The sequence below is a fragment of the Hyperolius riggenbachi genome, chromosome 11 (genome assembly GCF_040937935.1).
Source record: "Hyperolius riggenbachi isolate aHypRig1 chromosome 11, aHypRig1.pri, whole genome shotgun sequence".
NCBI classification, from domain to species: Eukaryota; Metazoa; Chordata; class Amphibia; order Anura; family Hyperoliidae; genus Hyperolius; species Hyperolius riggenbachi.
In genome coordinates, this window is record NC_090656.1 from 216,351,879 (window position 1) to 216,365,446 (window position 13,568).

The 13,568-nt window shown below is 44.9% G+C and overlaps 1 protein-coding gene across 5 annotated transcripts in view; it reads left to right on the top strand.

The window, feature by feature from the left end:
- Positions 1 to 13,568, top strand: part of NELL1 (neural EGFL like 1) — a 1,178,134-nt gene that overhangs the window by 357,069 nt on the left and 807,497 nt on the right. The gene's annotated exons all lie outside the window — the stretch shown is intronic.

Sequence of the window (13,568 nt, forward strand, 5' to 3'; positions counted from 1 at the left end):
TCCTCTGCATTTCTGACTATCCCTTCTCCCTGCACCTGAGGCTGGCTTCACAATGCTGCGAAAATGTACCCTTTCGGTACGTTGTCTACATGTCTGCTCATTGCAGGAAGTAAATATTGTTGTTAAAAATAGGATCTGCTTTTTTTACAGGAAAAAAGGCCTTAAAGGAATACTATCAAACCAAGTGCTTTAAAATGACAATGTACAAATAATGTCTAAGTAGCCGTGTAAACATTTTCCGACTTTTCATGTTAAATATCAGAGACAAAAGCTGTAATTCATTGTGTGTAGGATTTAGCTCTATTGGAACAAATCATTTGCAGAAGGGGTGTCTGCTTCAATGCACAGCCAGTGTTGGGGTTTTTTGCCCATCAGACTATCAAAGTATTTTTCTCTGAAAGGAAAATGTATGAAAGGCTGTGGTGTCAGGTTTCACAGACAATAACAAATGTTTATAACAAGTTACATTTCCTCTGCTCTCCTGCAGACAGCTCAGAAACGCAGGCAGCGTCCAGTGAAAGCTTTCTCACACACAGGGTTTACAGATGTAGTGTGAGGGAATCCCCCTTCCCCTTATTGTTCACTGGGCCATCAGATTTGGCCAGGCTTGCCATCAGTTAAGAGTGAAAGGAATTTAATACAGTAAACAAGAGATAAGAAAGTGAATTATATTCAGCATTAGGAACTGAACTCTCTCAATCCCAGGTTTTAAAAAAAATGTTAATATATAGTGTTCCTTTAAAAAAAAAATATCTATTTGCCACAACCCAGAGTCCCGACTGGCTAATATGTTTTTGGGATGGGCTAATAACGTAGCCCATTAGCCACCTGTGATGGAGTCGCATCTGCCCCGGTGTATTGCACGTGGGGCGCTTGTGTGAAGTCACATGAGTGCCTCACCTGCAATATGCTGGCGACCACATGGGGTGCCAATGAGGAAGAAGTGTGCGGACACGGCAGCTGACACTCATAGACGACGTGACACAGGTAAAGTATTAATGCATGGGCACTGGGGCGTCCATCTAATATCTGGGGGTTTCTGTCACATTGATTAACGCGCACCTGATCAAGCATTTTGGCACGAGATTTTTCCATGATGTCCGATTGATCTATGCAACCAATTTTTGGCCCGAAATTGATCGAATCATCAATTGAGCATGCTCTTGGCAGCACTGATTTTCATCCAATGCAATAATAATGTAATGATCTGCTCTGCTGTCTGCATAGGCAGGCAGCTTTTTGACCATTTTTCAGGTCTGCATGCTGCAGGTCCCTGGAAAGGAGACCTGTTTTCACTCTGCAAGTTTCAGACTTGCTGTTCTGGTGAGGGATTTGCATTCACTCATCTGGTTATTGATAGTTTTGCCTCTTTTGAAGGCTTGGAGTATAAATGACATTTCCTCCCAGAATTCCCTGCTGGTCATAAAGGTTTGGTTCTGCTGGACTTACCTTGAGTTTCAGCCCCTCTGCTAATTGTTTGCTAAACATTGTCTAAGGCTAGTTACACACCGGGACGTTGCGTTATAGTGGACGTTATGGTCGCATAACGTCCCCTAACGCAACGCCTGCCGGTGTTGGTAGAGGACGTTAAGTGAGCCACGTTAAGCGGCTCTTTCCGCATTAGGGCAGTGAGAGTGGCGCTGATCGGCCGGCGGGATCACGTGATGCGGAGTGAAACACTGCATCACGTGGTACCGCCAGCCAATCAGCGGCCACCAGAGCAGTGCATATTGAGTAGCCATGTGCGCGGCTACGTAGCCTCCTCTCCCTGCCTCCTCTCCGCCCCAACACTGAGCATGTGCAAACAGTGTAACGCGGCTTAAGCCGCTGGAATGCTATAGTATGCTGCACATTCTGAAGAAGGTCCAGCGTTACATGTAACGCAACGTGGGCAGTGTGAACAGCCCCATTGACTTTGTATTGCTGTGAGTTGGGGAGCGTTACAGGCTGCACTAACGTGCGCCTGTAACGTCCCTGTGTGGAAGCAGCCTTAGAGTAGTTTATCCTTGGGAGTGCACTAGCATTCCTTCTAGCGCAGTCAGGTGGTTTATTATCTGTATTGCCTAGTTCTGTCTTATCTGTTGCGATTGCACTTTCTCCAACGGTGGCTGACAGTGAATCGCTCTGTCTGTTTGGATCGCATTCGCCCTAGCAGTAGAGGCGGTGGATCTTTCTGTATTCTGTCTTGGAGTGTAAGCCAGAGCAGCGGTTGCTACTGGTTGCTCCATCTGTCTGTCTGTTGGGATTGCATTCGCCCTAGCGGTAGAGGTGGTGGATCTCTCGGTACTCTGTCTTGGAGTGTGGCCAGAGCAGTGGTTGCTACTGGTTACTCCTTCAGTCTATCTTGTCTAGCACGAACGCTTGCTGTTGTCTGGTGTGAGGCAACCGATTAGCAAGCGTTTGCGTTATTTGTCTGTCGTCATTTTCTGTGTTTCATTTGTTAGTCAGGATTGGTACGCTTTGTCGCTGTTGCGCATAACGTGCGGTGACCGTGCATTTGCACATGCTTTGTCGCTATTGCACTTAACGTGTGGTGACCGCGTGTAGCTAGTCCTGTCTGTTCCTTCGTGTTGGATTACAGTTTGTCAATTGGTTCTGTCTTTATTCTTCCTATGATCGGTCTTTACTCAGTCTGGTGTCTCTATTAGCAATCGCCATTCTTGCGATTGCTTTCTCACTTGGTCTTCGCTGTTGTATGTCAACCGTCGCCGGGTGGCGACTAGATTGGTGGACATACATACATTCTGTCTCTGTGCTCACTCTCTCTCGAGAGAGGCTATCTTGCTTTGTATTGCTTCAATTCGTACAATTTCTACCTGGCATCTGTGGCTGTGCAGAGGGTTTATTCCTCTGCACTCCACAGCTCCATCTGCCGGTTGGAATTCCTCTCTACAGGTGCATTTGCACCAAAGCTGGGTTTCCTTTCCAAGCGCTTGTGGAGGGTTTCCGCAGTGTCAGCGCACATGTTGTGCGCTGACCTTGGAGATAATTCCACAATCATTACAAATAATTATCGAATCGGATGGTCGATCAGCTGCCAAGTCAAGAGATGTATTAAAGGACTTAAAGGACCACTATCGTGAAAAATTTTAAAATTTAAAATACATAAAAATACATATATAAAAAGTACATTTCTCCCAGAGTAAAATGTGCTTTAAATTACTTTTTCTCCTATGTTGCTGTCACTTACAGTGCATAGTAGAAATCTAACAGAACTGACATGTTTTGAACTAGTGCATCTTCTCACGGGGTTTATTAGGGATTTCTTTATTTTTAAATGCACTTAGTGAACAGCAGTTGCTCAGTCCATCTGCCAAAATAGTGTGCAAACAGGTAGGAGGGGTGGCCTGCGCCTTTGTATAGAGCCTTTCCAGGGAGTGCTTTTTGTGAAGAAGAAAAAATGAAATACTGAGAATCCCCCATGAAGAGATGGACTAGTCCAAAACCTGTGTGTTATGTCATATTTCTAAAAACTACTGTGTCAGCAACATAGGAGAAAAGTAATTTATAGCTCATTTTACTCTGGCGCAGGCTTTCTCAACCAGGGTTCTTTGAGTACTCTGCAGGGGTTCCCTGGCGGTTTTCCCCATCGTGGGGGACGGAAGTATGATAGCGAGCGCACTATATAATAGGGGGGTACTCTAAAAAGAAGCACTAAATTGAGGATCAATATAATAATCAGCACATTAATACAAATCATTAGAATTTGTAATAAAGTGCACTGTAATAGGGGAAGTGGCATAAACAGCCACATCAGCTTTTAAAGACCATGCCAGAGTTCCTTGAGATCCAAAAAGTATTTTCAGGGTTCCTCCAGGGTAAAAAGGTTGAGAAAACATTTCTACTTTGCTCGAAAAGATTCCTCACAGCTTGAAAGCTACCATACCAGATTTTTTTTTTTTTGCAGAAAATCACTGCAATGGTTAAACAAAAGCACTTTGTCCTGCTCTTCAGCTTCAATCCCCATCCAAACTAGAGATAACAGTATCTTTGTTTACATTCCAATCTTGTTACAATGTGTGTAAACACAGTCTAACCAGTGAAAAGGAGCTCTCTGTGCTTTAGACACGCCCACACAGTTCAGAAAAGCTCATTAGAAGATGTTAATATATAATAAAAAGCAGTTAAAATGCAATGCCAGCTTTTAGGATACAATAAACTACACTTTGGAAACGTGTAATTTGTAAACAGACAATATTACTTCTGCACAAAAGCAAATATAATAACTGTATGAATAATAAAGCGTGGGAAAACACATTTTTATTAAATGTTATGTCGGCGTTTCAGACCACTTTAATGCAGCTGAGTTTTGTTTGTTTCCCATACATCGTAGAGTTTGAGATCTACTTGTCAGTGTTGCTTTCTGTATGGAATCATCACAATATTTTTCCCCGCGTTGGCTCTTCTGTTCCAATGCCTTCCCGAAAATAATTTCACCTTGTTACTCCTTGTTGTTTGATTTTTCCATTCGGCAAGCCTGAGATTGACAGTGTCGCGCTCCAGTTGTGTCTATAATGAAACTTTAATACAGACAGATAAATAAATAAAATCACCACACAGACCTGGCAGGAACTCGTTTATTTGAGCGACTTTGAGGCTGGTTGGTGCGCGCGGCAGATGGCAGGCTGGAGTGGAGTGAGGAGACAGGAGAAAACGCGGGTTTGTGCCTGCGGTATAACGGGAGGAACCTTGTTAGCTGTCTTTGTCTCTTATTTTGGGTGAATTAAAATTTTGGAAATGGGCTGAAGAGACGGCTAATATCTCGGCCTCCCTGTGCTTGCGAGAAGGAAGCTATTTTACCAGATGTGTCACACAAATATTCCTCATACAGACAGAAATTAAATAAAGCGCTAAGCTTGGTTTTAAAGTGGGATTTTCAGCCACAAAATTAAATTCCATTTATCCACTGCTCTGTGTTTATTATGTAGTCTACATCCTGACCCTGCATTGCAAGCGCTCTAATATAATCATAATATAATCATAAATACGTCTGGCGTAATAAATCTTATCTCAGTCAGCCTGGCTCTATTTAGTACATTGCCGGCAAGATGGAAGCTTGTCATCACCCCTCCCACATCACCCCTCCCACATTCCTGCTCCTCACTGATTGGCTGAGAGCAGTTCAGTGAGCTGCTGAAATATGATCTATGCTGGGCTCCCATGTGTTTACAAAGCAAGCTAACTATGACAGTGCAGTTTCTAGGAGGAAAAAAACATTAAGGGCTGGAACCCACAAGAGCGTTTTTTTGAGCATTTTGGCAGCGCTGCGATACGCTAGCGTTTTGCCAAAACACTCAGCTGATAATGGATGGGGCAACTTCCACAGGAGCGTTTGCGTTTCCCAGAAACGCAAACGCAGGACATGCAGCATTTTGGGAGCGTTAGCGCTTCAATGTAATGTATTGAAACGCTAGCAGAAACGCTCAGCAAAACCTAAACTGAGCGGTTTTGCTAGCGTTTTGCGGTTCAGCACACTGTAACAAAATTAAAAATAATTCACAGGACCAATCAGGATAAAAACGCAAAACGCTACACAACCGCTGAGCAAAAAAATACAATGTTGCAAAACGCGACCGCAAACGCGCATGAATCCGCTTGCAAAGCGCTCAGACAAAACTCTAGCGGTAGCATTTTGCGTTTGCTGTTTTCAGTGGGTTCCAGGCCTAAGGGAGGAAATTTCATCAGGATTGGCTTCAGTCAGAGGGAGTTAAGAGAAAAAATGCCAGTAACCGTTTTTTTCCTGGGAAAATATGTCTGTCTCTGCCGCTTTCAGCTATGAACCCATGGCCAAATGGATTAGGTATCTCTGCCAACAAACGTTCTGCAAGGGTCGTTGGTGACCACAGAAACAAACAATCGCGTGAACGATCGTTTACACAATCACAGCAAATTATTGCAAAAATCAATGAGGATCGGAATGATCCTCCACGATATGATCTGACATGGCGGTTGTTTAAAAACAAACGATTGCCGCAGGTGGCCTGAACCGTGCGACATTGTTTACTGAATTTTTGTTAAATGATTTGATATCGCGAAAAACCTTTTTTGCCGTGAAAAACAATCATCACATCGTGGGTATGGCTCTTTACAGGGGGGCTGGTGATTGGCTGTCTCCAGAGATCAAATATACAAAGTTTGCAAAATAGGGAACCTGAAGCGAGAAGTTTATGGAGGCTGCCATATTTATTTCTATTTCAGAATGTAAATCAGGCTGAGGAAAGTTTTTTTACAAAGTGCAAACAGCCTAAACAATTAATAGATGAATATCGTAATAAAATATGCAGTGTTATTAATTACGTTCTTTTCACTAGAGTTCCTCTTTAATGAGGATAACAAGGGTTATGGTGCCCATACACGATATAATAAAAATGTTCGATTTTCCTGTTTATTTGATCTAAATGATCGAATCGAATGAAAGTTGAAAATATTTTTTTTTTCGATCAAGAAATGCGAACGATTATCCCGTTTTTTCAAGAAACATCTGATCGGACATGCAGGAAAAATCTTTATATTCGATCTAACGGGATAATCAAACTAAATTATCTAATTGAAAAAAATTAAAAAATTGTACCATGTATGGCCACCATTCATGTATCTCTGCACATGATTCCTCAGCAGGCTTGTCTACCTCCACCTTGGCGTACAATGAGCCCTTTTTTTAACGCAATCCAAATCCAATATCTCATCCTTGATTACACCGTGATGTTTGTGCCTGCAGATCGAACACTTGCATTTCCGGGAAACCTATTGGCTGATATGTGCGTGAAAATGATAAGCAGGCACTTTTCTCAGCAGCGGCCAGTGAATAACGGTGATTTTGTTCGCGGCTGCGGAAGATGATTAAAGTTTAGGAAGTTCAAGTTTGCCCGAGCAAATTCCAGCTCCTCCTCCCGGGAAATGTGCCAATGAGAGACAAGCAAGTGAGATATGTAATGGCGTGAATAGGCTTTTCTTATCTCTGTTGTATCCTGAAAGTAGCCTGCACAAATCCACTGGGGTTCATATACTCAGGGCCCGGCTTTCACACTGGCGCGGTGTGTTGCGTCAAAGTGCCGCACTGCGACCGATGAAAGTCTTTGGGGAAGTTCATACTTCCCATGCTCTGGTATGCTGCGCTGGAAGTGCTCAAATTAATGCTAGGTCATGCCTTTGTTACTGCGTGGCTCCTGCTTCGGCCTGGAAGTCATGTTAGTCTATGGCGACGCAGGGTTTTTTAAAACCTTGCCATTGCAACGTCGCGGCTAAAATGCGCAGAATCGAAATTTTACAATGCGCTTCCGTGCACTTCCTTATACCCGAAGCAGGAAGTGACCGCAAGCATGCGTCACTTCCTGCTTAGCCAAATGCCCGACATGGAACACCATGTAATAACGCGGTGTTCCCTGAAGGCCTGTTTTTGGTGGTGCGGCGGGTGCAACGCACCACATCGCTAATGTCAATACAGTGTGAAACAGGCCTAAAGGCTGGAGGACACAAAAAAACAAGCTGCTGCTTGCCACAATAGGGTTGTTTCTGCTGAAGTAATGCAAGTTTGTAGAAGAGGCAGTTACTTTTTATAATAGTCCTCTTCACTGATGGCGGTTTTACAGCTAATGTGGATCACCATATTTATAAAGGGGGCATCAGCAAGCTCCGTGAAGCACACACGTCAGCGCCCCAACCCCGTGACCTCACCGGTTGCATAGCTACTAGTGGTGATCGTAATCGGCTAATTACGATTACGTGAAATTTTGCGCCAGTATGTAATTATGATTTGTACATGCAATTGAGTTTGTGTACTCATTCGTAATTGTGCATAATTTTCACATAATTTTGTGTCGACTTTAGCAGTGAATTGTAAAGCCAGGTCATAAGTACTTCAGAAGATGAGCGATCCGTACTGCACACATGTATATTACCTATCCCGCACATTAGGTAATCCTGCTGACCGCTAGCAAGCCTCCACTGCGTGGCTCTGCAGGGGAGTTGGTGACACCGCCGTGTAACGATTGTGGAACTTTCTCCGTGATCAGCGCACAACGCGTGCGCTGATACGGCGGAAATCCTCCACAAGCGTATAATTGCAGGCACCCAGCAAAGGGTGCTACGCACCCGTAGAGGGAAATTCCTGTCGGCAGATGGCACTGGGGAGTGCAGAGGAACCAATCCAGGAATTGTACGAAGCGCAGAACGCAATCGCAAGAGAGGCGATTGCGAATGAGAACGAGCAAAGGGACAGGTTGTATGTGTGCGCCAACCTAGTCGCCACCCTGCGACAGCGCACACAACAGCAGATACGAAACAGAAACGCAACCGCAAGAAAGGCGATTAACGAAAGTGACACAAGGCAGATCAGAACAGAATACGAGGATAGCAAAAGCACAGCAAATCATACAATGAGGAGATACGGAAAATAACAAACGCTAACTGAACGCGAACACTGCACTCATTCGCAACAGTGCACGCGTTCATGCGCGGTCTCCACGTGATAAGCACAATAGAGACAAGCACGCCTAACTAACCATCGACAGACAAACATGTAACAGAGGACGCGAGCGCTTGCTTAAAGGGGAACTGAAGAGAGAGGTATATGGAGGCTGTCATGTTTATTTCCTTTTTAGCAATACCAGTTGCCTGGCAGCCCTGCTGATCCTCTGCTTCTAATACTATTAGCCATAACCCCTGAACAAGCATGCAGCAGATCAGGTGTTTCAGTGGTTCAGACTTATAAGTCTGATCTGACAAGACTAGCTGCATGCTTGTTTCTGGTTTTAATCAGATACTACTGCAGAGAAATAGACCAGCAGGGCTGCCAGGCAACTGGTATTGATTAAAAGGAAATAAACATGACCGCCTCCATATACCTCTCTCTTCAGTTCCCCTTTAACGGTTACCTCACCGAGCCTCCAGCAAGCGTTCGTAGCAGACAAGACAGACACACGAAAACAGGGACAAGTGAGAGATAGGATCCACAGCACTAGCGAAAGTGGCTAGCACGATCCAGGTACAGAGTAGCAGAACAGAAGGATCCACAGCACTAGCGGAAAGTGGCTAGTGCGATCCAAGGAGACAGAACAGAAGGATCCACAGCGCTAGCGCAAAGTGGCTAGCGCGATCCAAGTGAGACAGATCAGAAGAGATAGCTGGTAGCAACCGCTGCACCAGCTATACTCCAAGAACAGAGATCAGAACCATTTCCTGTCGACCACCGCTGGGACAGGACAATAGCAACAGAACAAACAAACAAACAGATAAGCAATCCTAACTGCACTAAGGAAACCTGCCTAGTGCAGTTTTCCAGGAATTACTCTAAGCTGATCTTCAAACAGAGAGTAAGGCTGACACTCCCGGCAGGAGTGTTACACAGGACTAAATCCTTATGACCAACCAAGCATTGTGGGAAACACATAGTACTTATAGTACACGCCTCCAATGAATGTGGCCAGGCAATTTGCATGACAACGTATGCAAATTCCTCAGCAAGCACAAGCTGCAAAACTGACAGAAGCTCTCCTTTCCAGAGTCCTGCAGCATGCAAACCTAAACAATGGTCAAAAAGCTGCCTGCCTGCACAGGCAGCTGAGCAGATCATTACACGCCGCAAATGGCAGGCAGGCCTGCCACTGGAAATCCTCCATGGCAGTCTGCTCTCGCGCAGTATGGATTTGCCCATCTATGGAAGCACTCAGTAGGAGGAGTGCTTCCCAAGCCTTCAGAGGAGTTCCGTAGTCACCCAAATTTCAATTAGTGAAAGTGAAGGCACAAGGATACAAATTGGTGAGGGCTGGGGTGGCTCTATGGGCTCCAGAGCCTTTCCTCTCCGAATAGGAGTACCGTATACTTGCATATATGCCGATCCCTGTATAAGCCCCCTCCCCAGTATAGCCCCCTCCGGAGTAGCCAGATGTGCCCCCAGTACACGTCAGCCCCCCTCCCAATAGCCAGATGTGCCCCAAGGATGAAACAGCTGTGTCTCAAGATGCCCCTAGATGGCGTCATAGATATGAGACACAGCAACTGCCACAGAGAAAGAATCCCTGATCATTGCACCATTGACACGTTGCTTGCACGCTCCGCTCCACAAGCCAGGGGACACAGGTAGTCTTGAGCAATGCACTCTGCACACCATGTCGCAGGGAATGGAGGGCATGGACACAGCAGGAAGCCAGCTGGCAAGAGCAGGATCACTAGTGCACGATAGTGGTGCTCAGCAGAGCTCGAATATTCGAGTAGCTCGAATATTCGAGCTCTTTTTCAGCTATTCGAGCTCGGTATTCGAGCTCCGAATAGCTGTAGCTATTCGAATGGGCTATTCGAGAACACTCGAATAGCCCATTCACTATTCGAGCTATTCGAGCAAACCGGCGCTATTCGAGCTCGGTACCGAGCTCGAATAGCGTCATAGCCCAGATTGATGTGCTTAGAGCCAATCAGAGGGCTCCCAGGCCCTCTGACGGCAGCCAATCACAGAGGGGGACCCTGGCCAGCCCCTACCCTATAAATAGCGGCCGCCATGTTCGGGTTTTCCATGCTTGCCTGAGACTTGTACAGAGAGAGATCTGCTCCTTTGTGCTTTGGCTTAGCAAGTGCTCTATTGTGTTCATTTACCTAGCGTTTTTGCTCACCTACACCTGCCATATACACCTGTATTGTTGTTATTTAGATAGACATTGTATTTTAGTTAGTAGCTTGTGTGTTACATTAGAGACAGGCAGCTGCTGCAAGCTTACAGGTTTAGGCCTCAGGGGGGCCTTGCCTCTGTGGGCAGCTGTCCTCTGTTTATTTCTCTCATCATCTATACCAGTATTTCTGCTGTCCTTTACTAATAGTATTGTAGTTATACTGTACTAGGAGTAGGACACTCACTGACTGTCACTGTTTATAGGCTACTAGCTAGCTCCTGCGTGTGTGCACTCACTCACTGTCTGTGTGTACACACACTCTATTTCCTTCTGATTACTGATTGATTATTGTTAGTTGTACTTACTTACTACTTACTCTTACTGTACCCGTAGGGACACTCACTGTCACTGTTCATATAGGCTACTAGCTCCTGCGTGTGCGCACTCACTGTCTGAGTGTACACACACAACACACACTCTATTTCCTTCTGATCGCTGATTGATTATTGTAATTAGTTAGTTCTACTTACTGTTACTACTTACTCTTACTGTACTAGGAGTCTAGGACACTCAGTCACTGTGTTCATAGGCTACTAGCTCCTGCGTGCGTGCACTCACTGTCTGAGTGTACACACACCCACACTCCATTTCCTTCTGATCGCTGATTGATTATTGTTATTAGTTAGTTCTACTTACTGTTACTACTTACTTACTCTTACTGTACTAGGAGTCTAGGACACTCAGTCACTGTGTCCATAGGCTACTAGCTCCTGCGTGCGTGCACTCACTGTCTGAGTGTACACACACCACCCACACTCCATTTCCTTCTGATCGCTGATTGATTATTGTTATTAGTTAGTTCTACTACTTACTGTTACTACTTACTGTACTAGGAGTCTAGGACACTCAGTCACTGTGTCCATAGGCTACTAGCTCCTGCGTGCGTGCACTCACTGTCTGAGTGTACACACACCACCCACACTCCATTTCCTTCTGATCGCTGATTGATTATTGTTATTAGTTAGTTCTACTACTTACTGTTACTACTTACTTACTCTTACTGTACTAGGAGTCTAGGACACCCAGTCACTGTGTCCATAGGCTACTAGCTCCTGCGTGCGTGCACTCACTGTCTGAGTGTACACACACCACCCACACTCCATTTCCTTCTGATCGCTGATTGATTATTGTTATTAGTTAGTTCTACTTACTGTTACTACTTACTTACTCTTACTGTACTAGGAGTCTAGGACACTCAGTCACTGTGTCCATAGGCTACTAGCTCCTGCGTGCGTGCACTCACTGTCTGAGTGTACACACACCACCCACACTCCATTTCCTTCTGATCGCTGATTGATTATTGTTATTAGTTAGTTCTACTACTTACTGTTACTACTTACTGTACTAGGAGTCTAGGACACTCAGTCACTGTGTCCATAGGCTACTAGCTCCTGCGTGCGTGCACTCACTGTCTGAGTGTACACACACCACCCACACTCCATTTCCTTCTGATCGCTGATTGATTATTGTTATTAGTTAGTTCTACTACTTACTGTTACTACTTACTTACTCTTACTGTACTAGGAGTCTAGGACACCCAGTCACTGTGTCCATAGGCTACTAGCTCCTGCGTGCGTGCACTCACTGTCTGAGTGTACACACACCACCCACACTCCATTTCCTTCTGATCGCTGATTGATTATTGTTATTAGTTAGTTCTACTTACTGTTACTACTTACTTACTCTTACTGTACTAGGAGTCTAGGACACTCAGTCACTGTGTCCATAGGCTACTAGCTCCTGCGTGCGTGCACTCACTGTCTGAGTGTACACACACCACCCACACTCCATTTCCTTCTGATCGCTGATTGATTATTGTTATTAGTTAGTTCTACTACTTACTGTTACTACTTACTGTACTAGGAGTCTAGGACACTCAGTCACTGTGTCCATAGGCTACTAGCTCCTGCGTGCGTGCACTCACTGTCTGAGTGTACACACACCACCCACACTCCATTTCCTTCTGATCGCTGATTGATTATTGTTATTAGTTAGTTCTACTACTTACTGTTACTACTTACTTACTCTTACTGTACTAGGAGTCTAGGACACCCAGTCACTGTGTCCATAGGCTACTAGCTCCTGCGTGCGTGCACTCACTGTCTGAGTGTACACACACCACCCACACTCCATTTCCTTCTGATCGCTGATTGATTATTGTTATTAGTTAGTTCTACTTACTGTTACTACTTACTTACTCTTACTGTACTAGGAGTCTAGGACACTCAGTCACTGTGTCCATAGGCTACTAGCTCCTGCGTGCGTGCACTCACTGTCTGAGTGTACACACACCACCCACACTCCATTTCCTTCTGATCGCTGATTGATTATTGTTATTAGTTAGTTCTACTACTTACTGTTACTACTTACTGTACTAGGAGTCTAGGACACTCAGTCACTGTGTCCATAGGCTACTAGCTCCTGCGTGCGTGCACTCACTGTCTGAGTGTACACACACCACCCACACTCCATTTCCTTCTGATCGCTGATTGATTATTGTTATTAGTTAGTTCTACTACTTACTGTTACTACTTACTGTACTAGGAGTCTAGGACACTCAGTCACTGTGTCCATAGGCTACTAGCTCCTGCGTGCGTGCACTCACTGTCTGAGTGTACACACACCACCCACACTCCATTTCCTTCTGATCGCTGATTGATTATTGTTATTAGTTAGTTCTACTACTTACTGTTACTACTTACTTACTCTTACTGTACTAGGAGTCTAGGACACCCAGTCACTGTGTCCATAGGCTACTAGCTCCTGCGTGCGTGCACTCACTGTCTGAGTGTACACACACCACCCACACTCCATTTCCTTCTGATCGCTGATTGATTATTGTTATTAGTTAGTTCTACTTACTGTTACTACTTACTTACTCTTACTGTACTAGGAGTCTAGGACACT